Here is a 23,250-nt window from a genome sequence, read left to right on the forward strand (position 1 = left end):
TGCGTTTTCGTCTTATGTAGTTACGAATTAAACACTTTCCGTTACTCTCCTTTCATTCCACTGTGGAAACTAGTATTTTTTTACGTCGCCAAACGGTCCTATATCAAAGCAAACTACACTTACTGGGCCAGGCGGCGCGGCGCGTCTCTTCTCATCGTCTCAAAATACGCTGCATAAACGTCCGTAACTCCTCGATGCCCTCACTTCAAATCTTAAAACTTTGACACCGCCAAGAGACCACCGACCTCAGTACGTCATACAAATTTCACCTCGATACGACCTTACTGTCCCAGGCAAAAACGCACTCAAAGACGCAAATACAAACCGAAAAACGGATTACACAAACTCGCGCAAAACCTACTTTTTCGTCTGATGTACTTGCAAATTAAACACTTTCCGTTACTCTCCTTTCATTCCACTGTGGAAACTAGTATTTTTTTACGTCGCCAAACGGTCCTATATCAAAGCAAACTACACTTACTGGGCCAGGCGGCGCGGCGCGTCTCTTCTCATCGTCTCAAAATACGCTGCATAAACGTCCGTAACTCCTCGATGCCCTCACTTCAAATCTTAAAACTTTGACACCGCCAAGAGACCACCGACCTCAGTACGACATACAAATTTCACCTCGATACGACCTTACTGTCCCAGGCAAAAACGCACTCAAAGACGCAAATACAAACCGAAAAACGGATCACACAAACTCGCGCAAAAGCTGCGTTTTCGTCTTATGTAGTTACGAATTAAACACTTTCCGTTACTCTCCTTTCATTCCACTGTGGAAACTAGTATTTTTTTACGTCGCCAAACGGTCCTATATCAAAGCAAACTACACTTACTGGGCCAGGCGGCGCGGCGCGTCTCTTCTCATCGTCTCAAAATACGCTGCATAAACGTCCGTAACTCCTCGATGCCCTCACTTCAAATCTTAAAACTTTGACACCGCCAAGAGACCACCGACCTCAGTACGTCATACAAATTTCACCTCGATACGACCTTACTGTCCCAGGCAAAAACGCACTCAAAGACGCAAATACAAACCGAAAAACGGATCACACAAACTCGCGCAAAAGCTGCGTTTTCGTCTTATGTAGTTACGAATTAAACACTTTCCGTTACTCTCCTTTCATTCCACTGTGGAAACTAGTATTTTTTTACGTCGCCAAACGGTCCTATATCAAAGCAAACTACACTTACTGGGCCAGGCGGCGCGGCGCGTCTCTTCTCATCGTCTCAAAATACGCTGCATAAACGTCCGTAACTCCTCGATGCCCTCACTTCAAATCTTAAACCTTTGACACCGCCAAGAGACCACCGACCTCAGTACGACATACAAATTTCACCTCGATACGACCTTACTGTCCCAGGCAAAAACGCACTCAAAGACGCAAATACAAACCGAAAAACGGATCACACAAACTCGCGCAAAAGCTGCGTTTTCGTCTTATGTAGTTACGAATTAAACACTTTCCGTTACTCTCCTTTCATTCCACTGTGGAAACTAGTATTTTTTTACGTCGCCAAACGGTCCTATATCAAAGCAAACTACACTTACTGGGCCAGGCGGCGCGGCGCGTCTCTTCTCATCGTCTCAAAATACGCTGCATAAACGTCCGTAACTCCTCGATGCCCTCACTTCAAATCTTAAAACTTTGACACCGCCAAGAGACCACCGACCTCAGTACGACATACAAATTTCACCTCGATACGACCTTACTGTCCCAGGCAAAAACGCACTCAAAGACGCAAATACAAACCGAAAAACGGATCACACAAACTCGCGCAAAAGCTGCGTTTTCGTCTTATGTAGTTACGAATTAAACACTTTCCGTTACTCTCCTTTCATTCCACTGTGGAAACTAGTATTTTTTTACGTCGCCAAACGGTCCTATATCAAAGCAAACTACACTTACTGGGCCAGGCGGCGCGGCGCGTCTCTTCTCATCGTCTCAAAATACGCTGCATAAACGTCCGTAACTCCTCGATGCCCTCACTTCAAATCTTAAAACTTTGACACCGCCAAGAGACCACCGACCTCAGTACGTCATACAAATTTCACCTCGATACGACCTTACTGTCCCAGGCAAAAACGCACTCAAAGACGCAAATACAAACCGAAAAACGGATCACACAAACTCGCGCAAAAGCTGCGTTTTCGTCTTATGTAGTTACGAATTAAACACTTTCCGTTACTCTCCTTTCATTCCACTGTGGAAACTAGTATTTTTTTACGTCGCCAAACGGTCCTATATCAAAGCAAACTACACTTACTGGGCCAGGCGGCGCGGCGCGTCTCTTCTCATCGTCTCAAAATACGCTGCATAAACGTCCGTAACTCCTCGATGCCCTCACTTCAAATCTTAAAACTTTGACACCGCCAAGAGACCACCGACCTCAGTACGTCATACAAATTTCACCTCGATACGACCTTACTGTCCCAGGCAAAAACGCACTCAAAGACGCAAATACAAACCGAAAAACGGATTACACAAACTCGCGCAAAACCTACTTTTTCGTCTGATGTACTTGCAAATTAAACACTTTCCGTTACTCTCCTTTCATTCCACTGTGGAAACTAGTATTTTTTTACGTCGCCAAACGGTCCTATATCAAAGCAAACTACACTTACTGGGCCAGGCGGCGCGGCGCGTCTCTTCTCATCGTCTCAAAATACGCTGCATAAACGTCCGTAACTCCTCGATGCCCTCACTTCAAATCTTAAAACTTTGACACCGCCAAGAGACCACCGACCTCAGTACGTCATACAAATTTCACCTCGATACGACCTTACTGTCCCAGGCAAAAACGCACTCAAAGACGCAAATACAAACCGAAAAACGGATTACACAAACTCGCGCAAAACCTACTTTTTCGTCTGATGTACTTGCAAATTAAACACTTTCCGTTACTCTCCTTTCATTCCACTGTGGAAACTAGTATTTTTTTACGTCGCCAAACGGTCCTATATCAAAGCAAACTACACTTACTGGGCCAGGCGGCGCGGCGCGTCTCTTCTCATCGTCTCAAAATACGCTGCATAAACGTCCGTAACTCCTCGATGCCCTCACTTCAAATCTTAAAACTTTGACACCGCCAAGAGACCACCGACCTCAGTACGTCATACAAATTTCACCTCGATACGACCTTACTGTCCCAGGCAAAAACGCACTCAAAGACGCAAATACAAACCGAAAAACGGATTACACAAACTCGCGCAAAACCTACTTTTTCGTCTGATGTACTTGCAAATTAAACACTTTCCGTTACTCTCCTTTCATTCCACTGTGGAAACTAGTATTTTTTTACGTCGCCAAACGGTCCTATATCAAAGCAAACTACACTTACTGGGCCAGGCGGCGCGGCGCGTCTCTTCTCATCGTCTCAAAATACGCTGCATAAACGTCCGTAACTCCTCGATGCCCTCACTTCAAATCTTAAAACTTTGACACCGCCAAGAGACCACCGACCTCAGTACGTCATACAAATTTCACCTCGATACGACCTTACTGTCCCAGGCAAAAACGCACTCAAAGACGCAAATACAAACCGAAAAACGGATTACACAAACTCGCGCAAAACCTACTTTTTCGTCTGATGTACTTGCAAATTAAACACTTTCCGTTACTCTCCTTTCATTCCACTGTGGAAACTAGTATTTTTTTACGTCGCCAAACGGTCCTATATCAAAGCAAACTACACTTACTGGGCCAGGCGGCGCGGCGGGTCTCTTCTCATCGTCTCAAAATACGCTGCATAAACGTCCGTAACTCCTCGATGCCCTCACTTCAAATCTTAAAACTTTGACACCGCCAAGAGACCACCGACCTCAGTACGTCATACAAATTTCACCTCGATACGACCTTACTGTCCCAGGCAAAAACGCACTCAAAGACGCAAATACAAACCGAAAAACGGATTACACAAACTCGCGCAAAACCTACTTTTTCGTCTGATGTACTTGCAAATTAAACACTTTCCGTTACTCTCCTTTCATTCCACTGTGGAAACTAGTATTTTTTTACGTCGCCAAACGGTCCTATATCAAAGCAAACTACACTTACTGGGCCAGGCGGCGCGGCGCGTCTCTTCTCATCGTCTCAAAATACGCTGCATAAACGTCCGTAACTCCTCGATGCCCTCACTTCAAATCTTAAAACTTTGACACCGCCAAGAGACCACCGACCTCAGTACGTCATACAAATTTCACCTCGATACGACCTTACTGTCCCAGGCAAAAACGCACTCAAAGACGCAAATACAAACCGAAAAACGGATCACACAAACTCGCGCAAAAGCTGCGTTTTCGTCTTATGTAGTTACGAATTAAACGCTTTCCGTTACTCTCCTTTCATTCCACTGTGGAAACTAGTATTTTTTTACGTCGCCAAACGGTCCTATATCAAAGCAAACTACACTTACTGGGCCAGGCGGCGCGGCGCGTCTCTTCTCATCGTCTCAAAATACGCTGCATAAACGTCCGTAACTCCTCGATGCCCTCACTTCAAATCTTAAAACTTTGACACCGCCAAGAGACCACCGACCTCAGTACGTCATACAAATTTCACCTCGATACGACCTTACTGTCCCAGGCAAAAACGCACTCAAAGACGCAAATACAAACCGAAAAACGGATTACACAAACTCGCGCAAAACCTACTTTTTCGTCTGATGTACTTGCAAATTAAACACTTTCCGTTACTCTCCTTTCATTCCACTGTGGAAACTAGTATTTTTTTACGTCGCCAAACGGTCCTATATCAAAGCAAACTACACTTACTGGGCCAGGCGGCGCGGCGCGTCTCTTCTCATCGTCTCAAAATACGCTGCATAAACGTCCGTAACTCCTCGATGCCCTCACTTCAAATCTTAAAACTTTGACACCGCCAAGAGACCACCGACCTCAGTACGTCATACAAATTTCACCTCGATACGACCTTACTGTCCCAGGCAAAAACGCACTCAAAGACGCAAATACAAACCGAAAAACGGATCACACAAACTCGCGCAAAAGCTGCGTTTTCGTCTTATGTAGTTACGAATTAAACACTTTCCGTTACTCTCCTTTCATTCCACTGTGGAAACTAGTATTTTTTTACGTCGCCAAACGGTCCTATATCAAAGCAAACTACACTTACTGGGCCAGGCGGCGCGGCGCGTCTCTTCTCATCGTCTCAAAATACGCTGCATAAACGTCCGTAACTCCTCGATGCCCTCACTTCAAATCTTAAAACTTTGACACCGCCAAGAGACCACCGACCTCAGTACGTCATACAAATTTCACCTCGATACGACCTTACTGTCCCAGGCAAAAACGCACTCAAAGACGCAAATACAAACCGAAAAACGGATCACACAAACTCGCGCAAAAGCTGCGTTTTCGTCTTATGTAGTTACGAATTAAACACTTTCCGTTACTCTCCTTTCATTCCACTGTGGAAACTAGTATTTTTTTACGTCGCCAAACGGTCCTATATCAAAGCAAACTACACTTACTGGGCCAGGCGGCGCGGCGCGTCTCTTCTCATCGTCTCAAAATACGCTGCATAAACGTCCGTAACTCCTCGATGCCCTCACTTCAAATCTTAAAACTTTGACACCGCCAAGAGACCACCGACCTCAGTACGTCATACAAATTTCACCTCGATACGACCTTACTGTCCCAGGCAAAAACGCACTCAAACACGCAAATACAAACCGAAAAACGGATCACACAAACTCGCGCAAAAGCTGCGTTTTCGTCTTATGTAGTTACGAATTAAACACTTTCCGTTACTCTCCTTTCATTCCACTGTGGAAACTAGTATTTTTTTACGTCGCCAAACGGTCCTATATCAAAGCAAACTACACTTACTGGGCCAGGCGGCGCGGCGCGTCTCTTCTCATCGTCTCAAAATACGCTGCATAAACGTCCGTAACTCCTCGATGCCCTCACTTCAAATCTTAAAACTTTGACACCGCCAAGAGACCACCGACCTCAGTACGTCATACAAATTTCACCTCGATACGACCTTACTGTCCCAGGCAAAAACGCACTCAAAGACGCAAATACAAACCGAAAAACGGATTACACAAACTCGCGCAAAACCTACTTTTTCGTCTGATGTACTTGCAAATTAAACACTTTCCGTTACTCTCCTTTCATTCCACTGTGGAAACTAGTATTTTTTTACGTCGCCAAACGGTCCTATATCAAAGCAAACTACACTTACTGGGCCAGGCGGCGCGGCGCGTCTCTTCTCATCGTCTCAAAATACGCTGCATAAACGTCCGTAACTCCTCGATGCCCTCACTTCAAATCTTAAAACTTTGACACCGCCAAGAGACCACCGACCTCAGTACGTCATACAAATTTCACCTCGATACGACCTTACTGTCCCAGGCAAAAACGCACTCAAAGACGCAAATACAAACCGAAAAACGGATTACACAAACTCGCGCAAAACCTACTTTTTCGTCTGATGTACTTGCAAATTAAACACTTTCCGTTACTCTCCTTTCATTCCACTGTGGAAACTAGTATTTTTTTACGTCGCCAAACGGTCCTATATCAAAGCAAACTACACTTACTGGGCCAGGCGGCGCGGCGCGTCTCTTCTCATCGTCTCAAAATACGCTGCATAAACGTCCGTAACTCCTCGATGCCCTCACTTCAAATCTTAAAACTTTGACACCGCCAAGAGACCACCGACCTCAGTACGTCATACAAATTTCACCTCGATACGACCTTACTGTCCCAGGCAAAAACGCACTCAAAGACGCAAATACAAACCGAAAAACGGATTACACAAACTCGCGCAAAACCTACTTTTTCGTCTGATGTACTTGCAAATTAAACACTTTCCGTTACTCTCCTTTCATTCCACTGTGGAAACTAGTATTTTTTTACGTCGCCAAACGGTCCTATATCAAAGCAAACTACACTTACTGGGCCAGGCGGCGCGGCGCGTCTCTTCTCATCGTCTCAAAATACGCTGCATAAACGTCCGTAACTCCTCGATGCCCTCACTTCAAATCTTAAAACTTTGACACCGCCAAGAGACCACCGACCTCAGTACGTCATACAAATTTCACCTCGATACGACCTTACTGTCCCAGGCAAAAACGCACTCAAAGACGCAAATACAAACCGAAAAACGGATTACACAAACTCGCGCAAAACCTACTTTTTCGTCTGATGTACTTGCAAATTAAACACTTTCCGTTACTCTCCTTTCATTCCACTGTGGAAACTAGTATTTTTTTACGTCGCCAAACGGTCCTATATCAAAGCAAACTACACTTACTGGGCCAGGCGGCGCGGCGCGTCTCTTCTCATCGTCTCAAAATACGCTGCATAAACGTCCGTAACTCCTCGATGCCCTCACTTCAAATCTTAAAACTTTGACACCGCCAAGAGACCACCGACCTCAGTACGTCATACAAATTTCACCTCGATACGACCTTACTGTCCCAGGCAAAAACGCACTCAAAGACGCAAATACAAACCGAAAAACGGATCACACAAACTCGCGCAAAAGCTGCGTTTTCGTCTTATGTAGTTACGAATTAAACACTTTCCGTTACTCTCCTTTCATTCCACTGTGGAAACTAGTATTTTTTTACGTCGCCAAACGGTCCTATATCAAAGCAAACTACACTTACTGGGCCAGGCGGCGCGGCGCGTCTCTTCTCATCGTCTCAAAATACGCTGCATAAACGTCCGTAACTCCTCGATGCCCTCACTTCAAATCTTAAAACTTTGACACCGCCAAGAGACCACCGACCTCAGTACGTCATACAAATTTCACCTCGATACGACCTTACTGTCCCAGGCAAAAACGCACTCAAAGACGCAAATACAAACCGAAAAACGGATCACACAAACTCGCGCAAAAGCTGCGTTTTCGTCTTATGTAGTTACGAATTAAACACTTTCCGTTACTCTCCTTTCATTCCACTGTGGAAACTAGTATTTTTTTACGTCGCCAAACGGTCCTATATCAAAGCAAACTACACTTACTGGGCCAGGCGGCGCGGCGCGTCTCTTCTCATCGTCTCAAAATACGCTGCATAAACGTCCGTAACTCCTCGATGCCCTCACTTCAAATCTTAAAACTTTGACACCGCCAAGAGACCACCGACCTCAGTACGTCATACAAATTTCACCTCGATACGACCTTACTGTCCCAGGCAAAAACGCACTCAAAGACGCAAATACAAACCGAAAAACGGATCACACAAACTCGCGCAAAAGCTGCGTTTTCGTCTTATGTAGTTACGAATTAAACACTTTCCGTTACTCTCCTTTCATTCCACTGTGGAAACTAGTATTTTTTTACGTCGCCAAACGGTCCTATATCAAAGCAAACTACACTTACTGGGCCAGGCGGCGCGGCGCGTCTCTTCTCATCGTCTCAAAATACGCTGCATAAACGTCCGTAACTCCTCGATGCCCTCACTTCAAATCTTAAAACTTTGACACCGCCAAGAGACCACCGACCTCAGTACGTCATACAAATTTCACCTCGATACGACCTTACTGTCCCAGGCAAAAACGCACTCAAACACGCAAATACAAACCGAAAAACGGATCACACAAACTCGCGCAAAAGCTGCGTTTTCGTCTTATGTAGTTACGAATTAAACACTTTCCGTTACTCTCCTTTCATTCCACTGTGGAAACTAGTATTTTTTTACGTCGCCAAACGGTCCTATATCAAAGCAAACTACACTTACTGGGCCAGGCGGCGCGGCGCGTCTCTTCTCATCGTCTCAAAATACGCTGCATAAACGTCCGTAACTCCTCGATGCCCTCACTTCAAATCTTAAAACTTTGACACCGCCAAGAGACCACCGACCTCAGTACGTCATACAAATTTCACCTCGATACGACCTTACTGTCCCAGGCAAAAACGCACTCAAAGACGCAAATACAAACCGAAAAACGGATGACACAAACTCGCGCAAAACCTACTTTTTCGTCTGATGTACTTGCAAATTAAACACTTTCCGTTACTCTCCTTTCATTCCACTGTGGAAACTAGTATTTTTTTACGTCGCCAAACGGTCCTATATCAAAGCAAACTACACTTACTGGGCCAGGCGGCGCGGCGCGTCTCTTCTCATCGTCTCAAAATACGCTGCATAAACGTCCGTAACTCCTCGATGCCCTCACTTCAAATCTTAAAACTTTGACACCGCCAAGAGACCACCGACCTCAGTACGTCATACAAATTTCACCTCGATACGACCTTACTGTCCCAGGCAAAAACGCACTCAAAGACGCAAATACAAACCGAAAAACGGATTACACAAACTCGCGCAAAACCTACTTTTTCGTCTGATGTACTTGCAAATTAAACACTTTCCGTTACTCTCCTTTCATTCCACTGTGGAAACTAGTATTTTTTTACGTCGCCAAACGGTCCTATATCAAAGCAAACTACACTTACTGGGCCAGGCGGCGCGGCGCGTCTCTTCTCATCGTCTCAAAATACGCTGCATAAACGTCCGTAACTCCTCGATGCCCTCACTTCAAATCTTAAAACTTTGACACCGCCAAGAGACCACCGACCTCAGTACGTCATACAAATTTCACCTCGATACGACCTTACTGTCCCAGGCAAAAACGCACTCAAAGACGCAAATACAAACCGAAAAACGGATTACACAAACTCGCGCAAAACCTACTTTTTCGTCTGATGTACTTGCAAATTAAACACTTTCCGTTACTCTCCTTTCATTCCACTGTGGAAACTAGTATTTTTTTACGTCGCCAAACGGTCCTATATCAAAGCAAACTACACTTACTGGGCCAGGCGGCGCGGCGCGTCTCTTCTCATCGTCTCAAAATACGCTGCATAAACGTCCGTAACTCCTCGATGCCCTCACTTCAAATCTTAAAACTTTGACACCGCCAAGAGACCACCGACCTCAGTACGTCATACAAATTTCACCTCGATACGACCTTACTGTCCCAGGCAAAAACGCACTCAAAGACGCAAATACAAACCGAAAAACGGATTACACAAACTCGCGCAAAACCTACTTTTTCGTCTGATGTACTTGCAAATTAAACACTTTCCGTTACTCTCCTTTCATTCCACTGTGGAAACTAGTATTTTTTTACGTCGCCAAACGGTCCTATATCAAAGCAAACTACACTTACTGGGCCAGGCGGCGCGGCGCGTCTCTTCTCATCGTCTCAAAATACGCTGCATAAACGTCCGTAACTCCTCGATGCCCTCACTTCAAATCTTAAAACTTTGACACCGCCAAGAGACCACCGACCTCAGTACGTCATACAAATTTCACCTCGATACGACCTTACTGTCCCAGGCAAAAACGCACTCAAAGACGCAAATACAAACCGAAAAACGGATCACACAAACTCGCGCAAAAGCTGCGTTTTCGTCTTATGTAGTTACGAATTAAACACTTTCCGTTACTCTCCTTTCATTCCACTGTGGAAACTAGTATTTTTTTACGTCGCCAAACGGTCCTATATCAAAGCAAACTACACTTACTGGGCCAGGCGGCGCGGCGCGTCTCTTCTCATCGTCTCAAAATACGCTGCATAAACGTCCGTAACTCCTCGATGCCCTCACTTCAAATCTTAAAACTTTGACACCGCCAAGAGACCACCGACCTCAGTACGTCATACAAATTTCACCTCGATACGACCTTACTGTCCCAGGCAAAAACGCACTCAAAGACGCAAATACAAACCGAAAAACGGATCACACAAACTCGCGCAAAAGCTGCGTTTTCGTCTTATGTAGTTACGAATTAAACACTTTCCGTTACTCTCCTTTCATTCCACTGTGGAAACTAGTATTTTTTTACGTCGCCAAACGGTCCTATATCAAAGCAAACTACACTTACTGGGCCAGGCGGCGCGGCGCGTCTCTTCTCATCGTCTCAAAATACGCTGCATAAACGTCCGTAACTCCTCGATGCCCTCACTTCAAATCTTAAAACTTTGACACCGCCAAGAGACCACCGACCTCAGTACGTCATACAAATTTCACCTCGATACGACCTTACTGTCCCAGGCAAAAACGCACTCAAACACGCAAATACAAACCGAAAAACGGATCACACAAACTCGCGCAAAAGCTGCGTTTTCGTCTTATGTAGTTACGAATTAAACACTTTCCGTTACTCTCCTTTCATTCCACTGTGGAAACTAGTATTTTTTTACGTCGCCAAACGGTCCTATATCAAAGCAAACTACACTTACTGGGCCAGGCGGCGCGGCGCGTCTCTTCTCATCGTCTCAAAATACGCTGCATAAACGTCCGTAACTCCTCGATGCCCTCACTTCAAATCTTAAAACTTTGACACCGCCAAGAGACCACCGACCTCAGTACGTCATACAAATTTCACCTCGATACGACCTTACTGTCCCAGGCAAAAACGCACTCAAACACGCAAATACAAACCGAAAAACGGATCACACAAACTCGCGCAAAAGCTGCGTTTTCGTCTTATGTAGTTACGAATTAAACACTTTCCGTTACTCTCCTTTCATTCCACTGTGGAAACTAGTATTTTTTTACGTCGCCAAACGGTCCTATATCAAAGCAAACTACACTTACTGGGCCAGGCGGCGCGGCGCGTCTCTTCTCATCGTCTCAAAATACGCTGCATAAACGTCCGTAACTCCTCGATGCCCTCACTTCAAATCTTAAAACTTTGACACCGCCAAGAGACCACCGACCTCAGTACGTCATACAAATTTCACCTCGATACGACCTTACTGTCCCAGGCAAAAACGCACTCAAAGACGCAAATACAAACCGAAAAACGGATGACACAAACTCGCGCAAAACCTACTTTTTCGTCTGATGTACTTGCAAATTAAACACTTTCCGTTACTCTCCTTTCATTCCACTGTGGAAACTAGTATTTTTTTACGTCGCCAAACGGTCCTATATCAAAGCAAACTACACTTACTGGGCCAGGCGGCGCGGCGCGTCTCTTCTCATCGTCTCAAAATACGCTGCATAAACGTCCGTAACTCCTCGATGCCCTCACTTCAAATCTTAAAACTTTGACACCGCCAAGAGACCACCGACCTCAGTACGTCATACAAATTTCACCTCGATACGACCTTACTGTCCCAGGCAAAAACGCACTCAAAGACGCAAATACAAACCGAAAAACGGATTACACAAACTCGCGCAAAACCTACTTTTTCGTCTGATGTACTTGCAAATTAAACACTTTCCGTTACTCTCCTTTCATTCCACTGTGGAAACTAGTATTTTTTTACGTCGCCAAACGGTCCTATATCAAAGCAAACTACACTTACTGGGCCAGGCGGCGCGGCGCGTCTCTTCTCATCGTCTCAAAATACGCTGCATAAACGTCCGTAACTCCTCGATGCCCTCACTTCAAATCTTAAAACTTTGACACCGCCAAGAGACCACCGACCTCAGTACGTCATACAAATTTCACCTCGATACGACCTTACTGTCCCAGGCAAAAACGCACTCAAAGACGCAAATACAAACCGAAAAACGGATTACACAAACTCGCGCAAAACCTACTTTTTCGTCTGATGTACTTGCAAATTAAACACTTTCCGTTACTCTCCTTTCATTCCACTGTGGAAACTAGTATTTTTTTACGTCGCCAAACGGTCCTATATCAAAGCAAACTACACTTACTGGGCCAGGCGGCGCGGCGCGTCTCTTCTCATCGTCTCAAAATACGCTGCATAAACGTCCGTAACTCCTCGATGCCCTCACTTCAAATCTTAAAACTTTGACACCGCCGAGAGACCACCGACCTCAGTACGTCATACAAATTTCACCTCGATACGACCTTACTGTCCCAGGCAAAAACGCACTCAAAGACGCAAATACAAACCGTAAAACGGATTACACAATCTCGCGCAAAACCTACTTTTTCGTCTGATGTACTTGCAAATTAAACTCTTTCCGTTACTCTCCTTTCATTCCACTGTGGAAACTAGTATTTTTTTACGTCGCCAAACGGTCCTATATCAAAGCAAACTACACTTACTGGGCCAGGCGGCGCGGCGCGTCTCTTCTCATCGTCTCAAAATACGCTGCATAAACGTCCGTAACTCCTCGATGCCCTCACTTCAAATCTTAAAACTTTGACACCGCCAAGAGACCACCGACCTCAGTACGTCATACAAATTTCACCTCGATACGACCTTACTGTCCCAGGCAAAAACGCACTCAAAGACGCAAATACAAACCGAAAAACGGATTACACAAACTCGCGCAAAACCTACTTTTTCGTCTGATGTACTTGCAAATTAAACACTTTCCGTTACTCTCCTTTCATTCCACTGTGGAAACTAGTATTTTTTTACGTCGCCAAACGGTCCTATATCAAAGCAAACTACACTTACTGGGCCAGGCGGCGCGGCGCGTCTCTTCTCATCGTCTCAAAATACGCTGCATAAACGTCCGTAACTCCTCGATGCCCTCACTTCAAATCTTAAATCTTTGACACCGCCAAGAGACCACCGACCTCAGTACGTCATACAAATTTCACCTCGATACGACCTTACTGTCCCAGGCAAAAACGCACTCAAAGACGCAAATACAAACCGAAAAACGGATTACACAAACTCGCGCAAAACCTACTTTTTCGTCTGATGTACTTGCAAATTAAACACTTTCCGTTACTCTCCTTTCATTCCACTGTGGAAACTAGTATTTTTTTACGTCGCCAAACGGTCCTATATCAAAGCAAACTACACTTACTGGGCCAGGCGGCGCGGCGCGTCTCTTCTCATCGTCTCAAAATACGCTGCATAAACGTCCGTAACTCCTCGATGCCCTCACTTCAAATCTTAAAACTTTGACACCGCCAAGAGACCACCGACCTCAGTACGTCATACAAATTTCACCTCGATACGACCTTACTGTCCCAGGCAAAAACGCACTCAAAGACGCAAATACAAACCGAAAAACGGATTACACAAACTCGCGCAAAACCTACTTTTTCGTCTGATGTACTTGCAAATTAAACACTTTCCGTTACTCTCCTTTCATTCCACTGTGGAAACTAGTATTTTTTTACGTCGCCAAACGGTCCTATATCAAAGCAAACTACACTTACTGGGCCAGGCGGCGCGGCGCGTCTCTTCTCATCGTCTCAAAATACGCTGCATAAACGTCCGTAACTCCTCGATGCCCTCACTTCAAATCTTAAAACTTTGACACCGCCAAGAGACCACCGACCTCAGTACGTCATACAAATTTCACCTCGATACGACCTTACTGTCCCAGGCAAAAACGCACTCAAAGACGCAAATACAAACCGAAAAACGGATCACACAAACTCGCGCAAAAGCTGCGTTTTCGTCTTATGTAGTTACGAATTAAACACTTTCCGTTACTCTCCTTTCATTCCACTGTGGAAACTAGTATTTTTTTACGTCGCCAAACGGTCCTATATCAAAGCAAACTACACTTACTGGGCCAGGCGGCGCGGCGCGTCTCTTCTCATCGTCTCAAAATACGCTGCATAAACGTCCGTAACTCCTCGATGCCCTCACTTCAAATCTTAAAACTTTGACACCGCCAAGAGACCACCGACCTCAGTACGTCATACAAATTTCACCTCGATACGACCTTACTGTCCCAGGCAAAAACGCACTCAAACACGCAAATACAAACCGAAAAACGGATCACACAAACTCGCGCAAAAGCTGCGTTTTCGTCTTATGTAGTTACGAATTAAACACTTTCCGTTACTCTCCTTTCATTCCACTGTGGAAACTAGTATTTTTTTACGTCGCCAAACGGTCCTATATCAAAGCAAACTACACTTACTGGGCCAGGCGGCGCGGCGCGTCTCTTCTCATCGTCTCAAAATACGCTGCATAAACGTCCGTAACTCCTCGATGCCCTCACTTCAAATCTTAAAACTTTGACACCGCCAAGAGACCACCGACCTCAGTACGTCATACAAATTTCACCTCGATACGACCTTACTGTCCCAGGCAAAAACGCACTCAAACACGCAAATACAAACCGAAAAACGGATCACACAAACTCGCGCAAAAGCTGCGTTTTCGTCTTATGTAGTTACGAATTAAACACTTTCCGTTACTCTCCTTTCATTCCACTGTGGAAACTAGTATTTTTTTACGTCGCCAAACGGTCCTATATCAAAGCAAACTACACTTACTGGGCCAGGCGGCGCGGCGCGTCTCTTCTCATCGTCTCAAAATACGCTGCATAAACGTCCGTAACTCCTCGATGCCCTCACTTCAAATCTTAAAACTTTGACACCGCCAAGAGACCACCGACCTCAGTACGTCATACAAATTTCACCTCGATACGACCTTACTGTCCCAGGCAAAAACGCACTCAAAGACGCAAATACAAACCGAAAAACGGATGACACAAACTCGCGCAAAACCTACTTTTTCGTCTGATGTACTTGCAAATTAAACACTTTCCGTTACTCTCCTTTCATTCCACTGTGGAAACTAGTATTTTTTTACGTCGCCAAACGGTCCTATATCAAAGCAAACTACACTTACTGGGCCAGGCGGCGCGGCGCGTCTCTTCTCATCGTCTCAAAATACGCTGCATAAACGTCCGTAACTCCTCGATGCCCTCACTTCAAATCTTAAAACTTTGACACCGCCAAGAGACCACCGACCTCAGTACGTCATACAAATTTCACCTCGATACGACCTTACTGTCCCAGGCAAAAACGCACTCAAAGACGCAAATACAAACCGAAAAACGGATTACACAAACTCGCGCAAAACCTACTTTTTCGTCTGATGTACTTGCAAATTAAACACTTTCCGTTACTCTCCTTTCATTCCACTGTGGAAACTAGTATTTTTTTACGTCGCCAAACGGTCCTATATCAAAACAAACTACACTTACTGGGCCAGGCGGCGCGGCGCGTCTCTTCTCATCGTCTCAAAATACGCTGCATAAACGTCCGTAACTCCTCGATGCCCTCACTTCAAATCTTAAAACTTTGACACCGCCAAGAGACCACCGACCTCAGTACGTCATACAAATTTCACCTCGATACGACCTTACTGTCCCAGGCAAAAACGCACTCAAAGACGCAAATACAAACCGAAAAACGGATTACACAAACTCGCGCAAAACCTACTTTTTCGTCTGATGTACTTGCAAATTAAACACTTTCCGTTACTCTCCTTTCATTCCACTGTGGAAACTAGTATTTTTTTACGTCGCCAAACGGTCCTATATCAAAGCAAACTACACTTACTGGGCCAGGCGGCGCGGCGCGTCTCTTCTCATCGTCTCAAAATACGCTGCATAAACGTCCGTAACTCCTCGATGCCCTCACTTCAAATCTTAAAACTTTGACACCGCCAAGAGACCACCGACCTCAGTTCGTCATACAAATTTCACCTCGATACGACCTTACTGTCCCAGGCAAAAACGCACTCAAAGACGCAAATACAAACCGAAAAACGGATTACACAAACTCGCGCAAAACCTACTTTTTCGTCTGATGTACTTGCAAATTAAACACTTTCCGTTACTCTCCTTTCATTCCACTGTGGAAACTAGTATTTTTTTACGTCGCCAAACGGTCCTATATCAAAGCAAACTACACTTACTGGGCCAGGCGGCGCGGCGCGTCTCTTCTCATCGTCTCAAAATACGCTGCATAAACGTCCGTAACTCCTCGATGCCCTCACTTCAAATCTTAAAACTTTGACACCGCCAAGAGACCACCGACCTCAGTACGTCATACAAATTTCACCTCGATACGACCTTACTGTCCCAGGCAAAAACGCACTCAAAGACGCAAATACAAACCGAAAAACGGATTACACAAACTCGCGCAAAACCTACTTTTTCGTCTGATGTACTTGCAAATTAAACACTTTCCGTTACTCTCCTTTCATTCCACTGTGGAAACTAGTATTTTTTTACGTCGCCAAACGGTCCTATATCAAAGCAAACTACACTTACTGGGCCAGGCGGCGCGGCGCGTCTCTTCTCATCGTCTCAAAATACGCTGCATAAACGTCCGTAACTCCTCGATGCCCTCACTTCAAATCTTAAAACTTTGACACCGCCAAGAGACCACCGACCTCAGTACGTCATACAAATTTCACCTCGATACGACCTTACTGTCCCAGGCAAAAACGCACTCAAAGACGCAAATACAAACCGTAAAACGGATTACACAATCTCGCGCAAAACCTACTTTTTCGTCTGATGTACTTGCAAATTAAACTCTTTCCGTTACTCTCCTTTCATTCCACTGTGGAAACTAGTATTTTTTTACGTCGCCAAACGGTCCTATATCAAAGCAAACTACACTTACTGGGCCAGGCGGCGCGGCGCGTCTCTTCTCATCGTCTCAAAATACGCTGCATAAACGTCCGTAACTCCTCGATGCCCTCACTTCAAATCTTAAAACTTTGACACCGCCAAGAGACCACCGACCTCAGTACGTCATACAAATTTCACCTCGATACGACCTTACTGTCCCAGGCAAAAACGCACTCAAAGACGCAAATACAAACCGAAAAACGGATTACACAAACTCGCGCAAAACCTACTTTTTCGTCTGATGTACTTGCAAATTAAACACTTTCCGTTACTCTCCTTTCATTCCACTGTGGAAACTAGTATTTTTTTACGTCGCCAAACGGTCCTATATCAAAGCAAACTACACTTACTGGGCCAGGCGGCGCGGCGCGTCTCTTCTCATCGTCTCAAAATACGCTGCATAAACGTCCGTAACTCCTCGATGCCCTCACTTCAAATCTTAAATCTTTGACACCGCCAAGAGACCACCGACCTCAGTACGTCATACAAATTTCACCTCGATACGACCTTACTGTCCCAGGCAAAAACGCACTCAAAGACGCAAATACAAACCGAAAAACGGATTACACAAACTCGCGCAAAACCTACTTTTTCGTCTGATGTACTTGCAAATTAAACACTTTCCGTTACTCTCCTTTCATTCCACTGTGGAAACTAGTATTTTTTTACGTCGCCAAACGGTCCTATATCAAAGCAAACTACACTTACTGGGCCAGGCGGCGCGGCGCGTCTCTTCTCATCGTCTCAAAATACGCTGCATAAACGTCCGTAGCTCCTCGATGCCCTCACTTCAAATCTTAAAACTTTGACACCGCCAAGAGACCACCGACCTCAGTACGTCATACAAATTTCACCTCGATACGACCTTACTGTCCCAGGCAAAAACGCACTCAAAGACGCAAATACAAACCGAAAAACGGATTACACAATCTCGCGCAAAACCTACTTTTTCGTCTGATGTACTTGCAAATTAAACTCTTTCCGTTACTCTCCTTTCATTCCACTGTGGAAACTAGTATTTTTTTACGTCGCCAAACGGTCCTATATCAAAGCAAACTACACTTACTGGGCCAGGCGGCGCGGCGCGTCTCTTCTCATCGTCTCAAAATACGCTGCATAAACGTCCGTAACTCCTCGATGCCCTCACTTCAAATCTTAAAACTTTGACACCGCCAAGAGACCTCCGACCTCAGTACGTCATACAAATTTCACCTCGATACGACCTTACTGTCCCAGGCAAAAACGCACTCAAAGACGCAAATACAAACCGAAAAACGGATTACACAAACTCGCGCAAAACCTACTTTTTCGTCTGATGTACTTGCAAATTAAACACTTTCCGTTACTCTCCTTTCATTCCACTGTGGAAACTAGTATTTTTTTACGTCGCCAAACGGTCCTATATCAAAGCAAACTACACTTACTGGGCCAGGCGGCGCGGCGCGTCTCTTCTCATCGTCTCAAAATACGCTGCATAAACGTCCGTAACTCCTCGATGCCCTCACTTCAAATCTTAAAACTTTGACACCGCCAAGAGACCACCGACCTCAGTACGTCATACAAATTTCACCTCGATACGACCTTACTGTCCCAGGCAAAAACGCACTCAAAGACGCAAATACAAACCGAAAAACGGATTACACAAACTCGCGCAAAACCTACTTTTTCGTCTGATGTACTTGCAAATTAAACACTTTCCGTTACTCTCCTTTCATTCCACTGTGGAAACTAGTATTTTTTTACGTCGCCAAACGGTCCTATATCAAAGCAAACTACACTTACTGGGCCAGGCGGCGCGGCGCGTCTCTTCTCATCGTCTCAAAATACGCTGCATAAACGTCCGTAACTCCTCGATGCCCTCACTTCAAATCTTAAAACTTTGACACCGCCAAGAGACCACCGACCTCAGTACGTCATACAAATTTCACCTCGATACGACCTTACTGTCCCAGGCAAAAACGCACTCAAAGACGCAAATACAAACCGTAAAACGGATTACACAATCTCGCGCAAAACCTACTTTTTCGTCTGATGTACTTGCAAATTAAACTCTTTCCGTTACTCTCCTTTCATTCCACTGTGGAAACTAGTATTTTTTTACGTCGCCAAACGGTCCTATATCAAAGCAAACTACACTTACTGGGCCAGGCGGCGCGGCGCGTCTCTTCTCATCGTCTCAAAATACGCTGCATAAACGTCCGTAACTCCTCGATGCCCTCACTTCAAATCTTAAAACTTTGACACCGCCAAGAGACCACCGACCTCAGTACGTCATACAAATTTCACCTCGATACGACCTTACTGTCCCAGGCAAAAACGCACTCAAAGACGCAAATACAAACCGAAAAACGGATTACACAAACTCGCGCAAAACCTACTTTTTCGTCTGATGTACTTGCAAATTAAACACTTTCCGTTACTCTCCTTTCATTCCACTGTGGAAACTAGTATTTTTTTACGTCGCCAAACGGTCCTATATCAAAGCAAACTACACTTACTGGGCCAGGCGGCGCGGCGCGTCTCTTCTCATCGTCTCAAAATACGCTGCATAAACGTCCGTAACTCCTCGATGCCCTCACTTCAAATCTTAAATCTTTGACACCGCCAAGAGACCACCGACCTCAGTACGTCATACAAATTTCACCTCGATACGACCTTACTGTCCCAGGCAAAAACGCACTCAAAGACGCAAATACAAACCGAAAAACGGATTACACAAACTCGCGCAAAACCTACTTTTTCGTCTGATGTACTTGCAAATTAAACACTTTCCGTTACTCTCCTTTCATTCCACTGTGGAAACTAGTATTTTTTTACGTCGCCAAACGGTCCTATATCAAAGCAAACTACACTTACTGGGCCAGGCGGCGCGGCGCGTCTCTTCTCATCGTCTCAAAATACGCTGCATAAACGTCCGTAACTCCTCGATGCCCTCACTTCAAATCTTAAAACTTTGACACCGCCAAGAGACCACCGACCTCAGTACGTCATACAAATTTCACCTCGATACGACCTTACTGTCCCAGGCAAAAACGCACTCAAAGACGCAAATACAAACCGAAAAACGGATTACACAAACTCGCGCAAAACCTACTTTTTCGTCTGATGTACTTGCAAATTAAACACTTTCCGTTACTCTCCTTTCATTCCACTGTGGAAACTAGTATTTTTTTACGTCGCCAAACGGTCCTATATCAAAGCAAACTACACTTACTGGGCCAGGCGGCGCGGCGCGTCTCTTCTCATCGTCTCAAAATACGCTGCATAAACGTCCGTAACTCCTCGATGCCCTCACTTCAAATCTTAAAACTTTGACACCGCCAAGAGACCACTGACCTCAGTACGTCATACAAATTTCACCTCGATACGACCATACTGTCCCAGGCAAAAACGCACTCAAAGACGCAAATACAAACCGAAAAACGGATCACACAAACTCGCGCAAAAGCTGCGTTTTCGTCTTATGTAGTTACGAATTAAACACTTTCCGTTACTCTCCTTTCATTCCACTGTGGAAACTAGTATTTTTTTACGTCGCCAAACGGTCCTATATCAAAGCAAACTACACTTACTGGGCCAGGCGGCGCGGCGCGTCTCTTCTCATCGTCTCAAAATACGCTGCATAAACGTCCGTAACTCCTCGATGCCCTCACTTCAAATCTTAAAACTTTGACACCGCCAAGAGACCTCCGACCTCAGTACGTCATACAAATTTCACCTCGATACGACCTTACTGTCCCAGGCAAAAACGCACTCAAAGACGCAAATACAAACCGAAAAACGGATTACACAAACTCGCGCAAAACCTACTTTTTCGTCTGATGTACTTGCAAATTAAACACTTTCCGTTACTCTCCTTTCATTCCACTGTGGAAACTAGTATTTTTTTACGTCGCCAAACGGTCCTATATCAAAGCAAACTACACTTACTGGGCCAGGCGGCGCGGCGCGTCTCTTCTCATCGTCTCAAAATACGCTGCATAAACGTCCGTAACTCCTCGATGCCCTCACTTCAAATCTTAAATCTTTGACACCGCCAAGAGACCACCGACCTCAGTACGTCATACAAATTTCACCTCGATACGACCTTACTGTCCCAGGCAAAAACGCACTCAAAGACGCAAATACAAACCGAAAAACGGATTACACAAACTCGCGCAAAACCTACTTTTTCGTCTGATGTACTTGCAAATTAAACACTTTCCGTTACTCTCCTTTCATTCCACTGTGGAAACTAGTATTTTTTTACGTCGCCAAACGGTCCTATATCAAAGCAAACTACACTTACTGGGCCAGGCGGCGCGGCGCGTCTCTTCTCATCGTCTCAAAATACGCTGCATAAACGTCCGTAACTCCTCGATGCCCTCACTTCAAATCTTAAAACTTTGACACTGCCAAGAGACCACCGACCTCAGTACGTCATACAAATTTCACCTCGATACGACCTTACTGTCCCAGGCAAAAACGCACTCAAAGACGCAAATACAAACCGAAAAACGGATTACACAAACTCGCGCAAAACCTACTTTTTCGTCTGATGTACTTGCAAATTAAACACTTTCCGTTACTCTCCTTTCATTCCACTGTGGAAACTAGTATTTTTTTACGTCGCCAAACGGTCCTATATCAAAGCAAACTACACTTACTGGGCCAGGCGGCGCGGCGCGTCTCTTCTCATCGTCTCAAAATACGCTGCATAAACGTCCGTAACTCCTCGATGCCCTCACTTCAAATCTTAAAACTTTGACACCGCCAAGAGACCACCGACCTCAGTACGTCATACAAATTTCACCTCGATACGACCATACTGTCCCAGGCAAAAACGCACTCAAAGACGCAAATACAAACCGAAAAACGGATCACACAAACTCGCGCAAAAGCTGCGTTTTCGTCTTATGTAGTTACGAATTAAACACTTTCCGTTACTCTCCTTTCATTCCACTGTGGAAACTAGTATTTTTTTACGTCGCCAAACGGTCCTATATCAAAGCAAACTACACTTACTGGGCCAGGCGGCGCGGCGCGTCTCTTCTCATCGTCTCAAAATACGCTGCATAAACGTCCGTAACTCCTCGATGCCCTCACTTCAAATCTTAAATCTTTGACACCGCCAAGAGACCACCGACCTCAGTACGTCATACAAATTTCACCTCGATACGACCTTACTGTCCCAGGCAAAAACGCACTCAAAGACGCAAATACAAACCGAAAAACGGATCACACAAACTCGCGCAAAAGCTGCGTTTTCGTCTTATGTAGTTACGAATTAAACACTTTCCGTTACTCTCCTTTCATTCCACTGTGGAAACTAGTATTTTTTTACGTCGCCAAACGGTCCTATATCAAAGCAAACTACACTTACTGGGCCAGGCGGCGCGGCGCGTCTCTTCTCATCGTCTCAAAATACGCTGCATAAACGTCCGTAACTCCTCGATGCCCTCACTTCAAATCTTAAAACTTTGACACCGCCAAGAGACCTCCGACCTCAGTACGTCATACAAATTTCACCTCGATACGACCTTACTGTCCCAGGCAAAAACGCACTCAAAGACGCAAATACAAACCGAAAAACGGATTACACAAACTCGCGCAAAACCTTCTTTTTCGTCTGATGTACTTGCAAATTAAACACTTTCCGTTACTCTCCTTTCATTCCACTGTGGAAACTAGTATTTTTTTACGTCGCCAAACGGTCCTATATCAAAGCAAACTACACTTACTGGGCCAGGCGGCGCGGCGCGTCTCTTCTCATCGTCTCAAAATACGCTGCATAAACGTCCGTAACTCCTCGATGCCCTCACTTCAAATCTTAAAACTTTGACACCGCCAAGAGACCACCGACCTCAGTACGTCATACAAATTTCACCTCGATACGACCTTACTGTCCCAGGCAAAAACGCACTCAAAGACGCAAATACAAACCGAAAAACGGATC

Source organism: Schistocerca piceifrons, unplaced genomic scaffold (genome assembly GCF_021461385.2).
Source record: "Schistocerca piceifrons isolate TAMUIC-IGC-003096 unplaced genomic scaffold, iqSchPice1.1 HiC_scaffold_2510, whole genome shotgun sequence".
Classification (NCBI taxonomy): Eukaryota; Metazoa; Arthropoda; class Insecta; order Orthoptera; family Acrididae; genus Schistocerca; species Schistocerca piceifrons.